The sequence below is a fragment of the Cyprinodon tularosa genome, unplaced genomic scaffold (genome assembly GCF_016077235.1).
Source record: "Cyprinodon tularosa strain WSP-4 unplaced genomic scaffold, ASM1607723v1 ctg1551, whole genome shotgun sequence".
NCBI lineage: Eukaryota > Metazoa > Chordata > Actinopteri > Cyprinodontiformes > Cyprinodontidae > Cyprinodon > Cyprinodon tularosa.
The window spans coordinates 21913-30186 of record NW_024038388.1 but is presented as its reverse complement, the minus strand read 5'-3'; positions in this window follow the sequence as shown (position 1 = coordinate 30186).

The window sequence follows — 8274 nt, the reverse complement described above, 5'->3', positions numbered from 1 at the left end:
TCGTCGACTGGGAGGGCTACGGACCGGAGGATCACCAGTGGGTTCCGGGCTCGTACATCCTCGATCCTGCCCTTATCGAGGAGTACGAGCGTTCCTGCCCCTCGACCTCTTCCGGACCGCCAAGGGGCGGTCGTTGAGGGGGGGGTACTGTTGGGAGCTGGAGAAATTCCACCTTTCTCCAGCAGAGTCCGCCGTGGATCCTCTGAGGGAGCCTCCTGCACAGCTGCAGCTCATCAAGATCATCAGAGGATCCACTACTTAAGCTGTCTTCAGACCTTGCCTCAACGCCGCAGTGTTGTTCCAGTTGGTCAGCGCTTAAGCCTAGATCCTCAGTGTAACTCAGACATGTTCACAAGTCATTTTTTGCAAGTCCAAGTCAAGTCTCAAGTCTTGAGAGCTCAAGTCCAAGTCAAGTCTCAAGTCTTGAGAGCTCAAGTCCAAGTCAAGTCTCAAGTCTTGAGAGCTCAAGTCCAAGTCAAGTCTCAAGTCGCAATAATCAATTAATCGCACAAAAAATTCTAATCACTTGATTAATTTTAAAAAGTGCAATAATTTTTGTGCTTGCTTGTTTCTCCTTGTGTTTTCATCTCTATCACGGAGACGGTATAGCTTAAAGGTCGCTATTATATCTATGGAATTATCATTATCTTGAACTGCTAAATGAAAAATACAATTAAAAAAAGCACACACAAAATTTTTTTCCAGATAAATTTAACATTTTCTTACAGTATTTCCTGACATTTGTGGTTACAACTTTTTCTAGTTTTAGCAGTAAATGTCTGCTCTTTTATTGAAAATGAGGACTGTGGGAAAAAAAAACAATCACAATCCTGCCGTCCACGTGATGTCGCGTCAGTGACATCAGTGTGTTGCACAGGGAAAAATATGATTTATGGTTTTCTTTCATTTTAATGTTAGTTTTATGCTTTGCATGTTTGGAGAGGAAGATATGATTTGTTTTTCTTTGTATTTTCTTCTTAAGCTTTGCATGTTTGGATGTTTCTTTTTTATATGATTGTTTTCCTTTATTTTAGACTTTTGAATTTTTCCTGCATGTTGGGTTGTTTTGGTTTGTTTTTCCCTTGTGACAATCCATGCGCACTGGACTGAAGTAGTTGTCTGAGGAGGCGGAGTGCATTAATTGCGCTGCGTAATTGCTGCGTTCAGGTGTGAGCAAGGGCTGATTAAAGCCGACATAAAAGGAGTCTGAAGGAAAGGAGAAGGAGAACGGAATCTGCAGGTGATGGAGACGGACGCGCTGCTGGGGGAGATGCAGGCGGGATCCGTGCGCACTGATGGCGCAGTAAGGAGTATTAGGGCAGAGGAGGAACCTCGCCTGTAAGTAGCGCTCCCCCTCGCTTAAAGCATAAACAGGAATATATCTTCCGACGGGGTTTTGGCGCGTGGATGCTGGCGTTCTCCTTGCTTCTCTTTTTAGCTGGATCGGTCTGGAAAGGGGTGTGGTACGCCAGGGAGTGGAACAGTGCCGGAGCGCGGCAGAGTCAGCTGTGGATCAGCCAGTAGGTGCTCCAGGCCGATCACCAGAAGCAGCATAACAAGCGGAGCCCAACTTCCAGCCTCTGATTTTTAAGGAAAACTCTTGAATTTTAGGTTTTATCAGGAGAAGAAAAGGACTGTTTTATTATGCCACTTTTGCTGTGGCTTTTTGTATAAATAAAACACTTGAACTTGAGTGCTTCACGGTTTGGGTTTTTGAGTTTTCTTCTGTGTGCGAGTAAGGCGAGCGGCGATCAGTCAAGTTAGTAAAACAAAAAACACTTGAATAAGTGTTTTTACACTGGAATAAAATATTGTTCACAAGTCGGAAATCATGAGTCTCAGTCGAGTCTGAAGTCCTTTAAATGCAAGTCTAAGTCGAGTCTGAAGTCATTAAATATGCGACTTAAGTGCGACTCGAGTACGAGTCACAAACTCGAGTCCCCATCTCTGGTGTAACTCTATGACTTTTGAATCCAGCTTGGATTCTAACCATTGTCTCTGTCTTCTAGGAAACCTGTGTCTCCTCTGTGAAAGCTCAGGAAGAGCTAACCTGCCGAGCCGACCCTCAGAGCCAAACCTGAAGAATCTCAGAGAACCTCCAAGCAGCTCTGGACTAGAGCTGGGAATCCCAAAGCCAAGGTCTGTTCATAGTAGACGTGAGACGCTGAAGCAGCAAACGGACTCTGCTGATGAACTCTTCTCCAGATCCAACAGAGACTCTCCCAAAGCTAACCTCAAGAACCATCAAGGTACAATCAGTGAACTTCAGGAAATCAAACCTCTGTTGGCAACGCTAACTGAACTGTCTCTCACGCAGACTCCGGTGAACCAGTATCCAGGCCCCGAACCTGAAGCAGTACATTCTGTGTGCTTGTGCATAAATAAACTTGTTAAACTTTCATCCCTGTGTCTGTCAGTGGTGTTCTGCATTCTTGGGTCGCTTTTAGTGAACCCATCATGACAGATGTAAAGAACAGCACAACCAACGGACATGGTACGAGACATACAATAAAGTAACACCTAGATACTATTGCTGAAGTATAAGTAGTATTATTTAATCTTACATATATACTGTGGTAGCTGAAGAAAAGAATATGGGCTTTCTGTTTGGAAGTGAATCTCTGAGTACCTGGAACCAAGCAATTGTAGTTGTAGTTGTGGGGCCCTGGGGGGGGCAGGAATATGCTAACACCAGCACAGGCATCAACCCCCAAACACTGAGCACCACCAATGTACCGGTGAGCCTAAGATCAGCCAGTGGAGGGGGGCAGGACGGGGGGAATGGGCTCCGCACATAGCAGAGACTTGAGATGTTCTTGGGAGAGGGAGCAGTTCAGACCCCTACCTGATAGAAAAAATAAATAGTCTCAATCACACCTTCCCACGCTAGTGCCCCCACCTGCAACACACAGGGGGGAAAAAAATACAGCGTATGCACATTCACACATGACACTCACATCCAAATATTATCGGATGACCCAGTAGGTGAACCCTGAAATCAGTATGGGGGAGGGGAGCCGTGTCACTGCCACACTAACACACAGGACCCCTTCCTCCCCCTTCTTACCCTAACTACCCCTCCATCCATCCCCTTTGGGGGGAGCAGAAGTGAAAGCACCAGCAGGCCATCCAGCCCCCGCAGCAGCCCCCCCACCTAGACCCTGGATCAGGTGGCCTGCTCTTCCTCCAGGCCCAAGACTCTGGGTGGCAGTCGGGGAACAGGGGTTTGAGAAAGACCCCGATCCTCCCTGTGCCCCCTCAAATATAGTGTTTTTGCGTGTTGCTGTCAGGTGTAATTAAAACTGTTAATACCAAAAGGGGGTGTCTGGCACAGTCCACCTCTCCAAAATCTAATTATTGTGATTTTGTTGTGTTCACTGGAAGTGTCACATTGAACAGAATTCAGATCAAATAAAAATAATTTAGAAAAGAAAATTATTAATTTGAGTGTAACAAGTATAAGGGAAGTTATTCAATACACCTTGCCATGAAATACAATACAGGTAAAAAAAAAACAATTGGGAAATGTTCTGGTGTAATAAACATGATTCATATCATGCAGGTTAAAGAAAACAAACAGCTGGCAGTTCATAACCTGCAGATGGCTCTTTACCACAGCCGCAAAGAAGATTCCCTGAAGGTATGAGAATGTTTAGAAAACATTCCGAAAATAATTTTACTTTAAAAGACTTAAAATGTAAATCTATCTAAATTCTCTTTTACAGAGTCCATTTCCAAAATATGATGGTGAGAAAGCTGAGGATATGATGGTGAATCTCAGACATCTGACCTCAGAGTGTCACTGGCTAGGCTGTTTACTTGCCTTAAAGGGATAGTTCGGTATTTTTGACATGAATCTGTATGGCATCCCCATCACCAGCGGCATGCAATCACACTGACTTACCCCTGGCAGCGTCCTGTGAGCAGAGTTATCGTCCAGTTTTGGTCAAGCCGAAAGTAGTCCGACAGGTTTTTAGAGCCAGCGAAATAAAACGTTTCTCTTCCCAAAACATTATGTGTTCAAAAGAGCGATATTTTTGCATCCCAAAAACATTGTAGTGGAAAAAGTCACACGTTGTTATCAATTGGTCCTATTTTCTCTCTGTTCGTATCGGTGCGCGCCGTCATTCAGACAGCGAGCCCAACAACAGCCATGTCTCCTTCCGCGGCGGAGGGAGACATGGCTGTTGTTGGGCTCGCTGTCTGAATGACGGCGCGCACTGATACGAACAGAGAGAAAATAGGACCAATTGATAACAACGTGTGACTTTTTCCACTACAATGTTTTTGGGATGCGAAAATATCACTCTTTTGAACACATAATGTTTTGGGAAGAGAAAAGTTTTATTTCGCTGTTCCTAAAAACCTGCAGGACTACTTTCGGCTTGACCAAAACTGGACGATAACTCTGCTCACAGGACGCTGCCAGGGGTAAGTCAGTGTGATTGCATGCCGCTGGTGATGGGGATGCCATACAGATTCATGTCAAAAATACCGAACTATCGCTTTAAACAATCCGCCTCTTCAGCCAGATAGGAAGACTCATGATGTGAAAAATTCCTGGGACATTTTCCCTCATGAGCTCATATAGAAAAAGCACATCATGCATGCTCTTCTTTCATACGTTTTAATTTAATTTGTTGATTTAATATATGCATGAGATCATATGAAATCAGCAAAAGAATGTTGATCAAATTTATTTTGTTTAAAATTATAATAGGGTAGGTCAAATTCTTGTTGGATTTTAGTAATATTTGGTGCACTTGTGTTCTTTCTTCAAATTATTCAGTTTTTTTCCATCAAATACAACTGTTCAAGGTGTTGGTAATAAAATGCAAGAATCATTGGGAAGCATGCTGTGTGTGGAATTAACTTCTACCTTACTGTTTTTTCTTTAGTTTCTTTTTCATGCTACTATTTAGTCTAAGCTGATCTAATATAAATATATTGGTGATACATGATCATATCAATCAATCAAACTTGCAATCGAAATTTCAGTTTTCAGTACAACAGTTCATCACAATACGTCACATACATGCTTGAGAGAGGAGATCGGATTGACTGAGGCCATGCGTGCCACAGAACGCTGCCTTTCAGCAGAACGGCACTGTGGTGGTCCGTCCAGTAAGGCACAAGGACAAAGGCATAAAAAAGTATTCTCTATTTATTTTCCAAAAATAATCTTCACAAAAGAAGGGCTTACATCAAATCTCAAAAAATATAACAAAATGTACCCAAATGAAATCAACTAAGGCATACCTAACTCAGGATAACAAACCAAAAAAACTCACTTCACAATGAACACACAGGGGAATTTATACACAAAGGCTAGCCTACACAAACGAGGAGGGGTGGGAGATGAGACAGAGACAAACAATGCATAAACATAGATAACTAATTCAAACTAACACCTTTTGACTATAACACAACTATCAAAAGAAAACAACATAACGTCAAAAATGTTTTAACAATTATGCCATAAGTGGAGAGAGAGAAGCAGACTAATATCCAGTCCCCTGCTTCCAGCAGCCTGATGGTATGTCCCACTTCCTGGTTTGCCTTCCAACCAGTCCTCTCCACTCAGCCAGTCCTTCAACTCAGCAAAGAAAAGTAATTAATTCAATTCAAATAAACAAAAGGTGTTTACTAAATGTGTGCACCCATAATAGTAAACAACCTAATGCAAAAAACACCACAAAAGTGAAATTATAAATGTACTGTGTGAAGACCTTTAAATAAATACTAACACTGAAGAAAAGGTGGAGGAACCTCCACACACTCCCCCTCTTCTGGAAGCTCCATGGGCCAGCGTGACAGGTAGTCGGCAGTAGTGTTCAGCTTCCCAGGGATGTGATGGACATCAAACTGAAACGGTTGCATTGCCAGGTACCAGCGGGTTATCCTGCTGTTTGAGTCTTTCATCCTTTCAAGCCATTTCAGAGCCTTGTGATCCATTTCTAGGATGAACCGTGTCCCCAACAGATAATATTTGAGTGAATCCAAGGCCCACTTCACAGCTAGGCACTCCTTTTCTATGGTGGAGTATCGAGTTTCTCTTGGGTAGAGCTTTCTGCTTATAAAAGCAATAGGATGGCGCTCCCCTGGAGGCCCTTGAAGAAGCACTGCTCCCAGCCCACGCCCAGATGCATCAGTTTGCAAAATAAATGGCTGATCAAAATCAGGACAGTGTAATGTTGGAGGTCCACTCAAGGCGCCTTGGATGTCCTTAAATGCTCTCTCTGCCTCCTCCGACCACTGTAGCTGATTGGGTTTCTTGGGACTGGTCATATCTGTAAGCACAGCAGCTCTGGCAGAAAAGTTTGGAATGAACTTATGGTACCAACCTGACATCCCAAGGAAGGATTTCAGCTGTGTCCTGGTTTGCGGCAGAGGACATGACTGAATTGCTTGAACCTTCTGGATCTGCGGTTTGATGACTCCATTGCCAATAATGTGTCCGAGATATTGAACTTCTGTCTTGGCAATGGTGCATTTAGTTGCATTAACAGTGAGACCTGCAGCATTAAGAGACTCAAAAACAGCCTTGAGATGTTGCAGATGGTCCTCCCAGCTGTTACTGTAGATGACAATATCATCCAATAAGCAGATGCAAATTCTGAAAAACCATCCAGTACCTTATCCATAAGTCTCTGAAAGGTCGCAGGTGCTCCATGAAGCCCAAAAGGCATGACGGTGAACTGATAGAGACCCCAAGGTGTCCGGAAGGCGGTCAGCTCACGAGACCTGGTGGTAAGGGGAACCTGCCAATAACCCTTAGAGAGATCAATGGTGGTCAGATATTTTGCTCTTCCAAGACAGCAAATCAAGTCATCAATACGGGGAGTTGGATACGAATCAAATTTGGAAACAGAATTTAAATAGCGGAAGTCTATACAGAACCTCATGGTGCCGTCCTTTTTTGGTACAAGGACAACAGGATTACACCAGTCACTGTATGAAGTCTCAATGATGCCCAGAGAAAGCATTAATTCAATCTCCTCTTTTAAAGGGCCAAGGAGACGCTCAGGGATCCGGTAGCTTCTTCGTTTCACAACTGCATTTTCTTCCAGGTGACTATCATGTTTAATATAATCAGTTCTTCCAGGATTATCATGAAACACATTGATGTTACAAAGAGCTCTCACCTGCAACTGCTGCTCTGGGGAAAGATGACTGAGGTCAAGAGTAGAGGCTGATGGGAGCGGCAGGTACTGTTCCTCCACCTCCTCATCAGATACATTTCTGATGAAAAATACATCTTGCTTCCCCTCAGGCCTTGAGACCCACTCCTTTAGCAGGTTAATGTGCAAAACTCTTGTACTGCGTCTCTGATCAGGAGTACAGATCTTGTAGGTGGTGGGTCCCAGTTTTTGAACAATCTCATATGGACCTTGCCACTGAGCCAGAAACTTACTGTCATCGGTAGGTAGCAGTACCAATACCTTTTGACCTGGTTCAAAACTCCTCTCACGGGCAGTTTGATCATACCAGGTTTTTTGCTTCTGCTGGGAGACACGCATATGTTCCTGAGCCAATGAGGTCATCTTTTCCAACTTTTCTCTCATCTGGAGGACATAAGAAATCACATTGACAGGTTCTTTTTCAGGTTTCTCCCCCTCCCACCTTTCCTTCAAAAGGGCCAGTGGACCTCGCACCTCATGCCCAAAAAGCAACTCAAAGGGGGAAAACCCGGTAGAGGCTTGGGGTACCTCCCGATATGCAAATAAGAGGTAAGGGAGCCACTGATCCCAATCAGACCCAGCTTCATTGATGAACTTACGAAGCATGTTCTTAAGAGTCTGATTAAACCTCTCTGTGAGTCCATCTGTTTGCGGGTGATATGGGGTGGTTCTCAATCCCTTAATGCCAATCAGTTTATATACATCCTTCAGTAATTTGGACATAAAATTTGTTCCTTGATCAGTCAATATTTCTTTGGGAAACCCCACTCGTGAAAAAAACTGAACCAGGCAAAAAGCAACAGTTTTAGCCTTGACAGATTTCAGGGGGAACACTTCTGGATACTTTGTTGCATAATCCGTGATAACCAACATGAACCGGTTACCTGATTTGCTCTTCTCCACTGGACCCACAACATCCATGCCCAAACGTTCAAATGGTGTATTTATAACAGGAAGAGGCTGAAGAGGAGCTCTTGCTGCAAATCTGGTGGATGTTTTTTGACACCGAGGACAACTCCTGCAAAAACTGGCAACATCTTTCTGTAATCCAGGCCAGTAAAACCATTGTTGTATTCGGGCTATCGTTTTATGC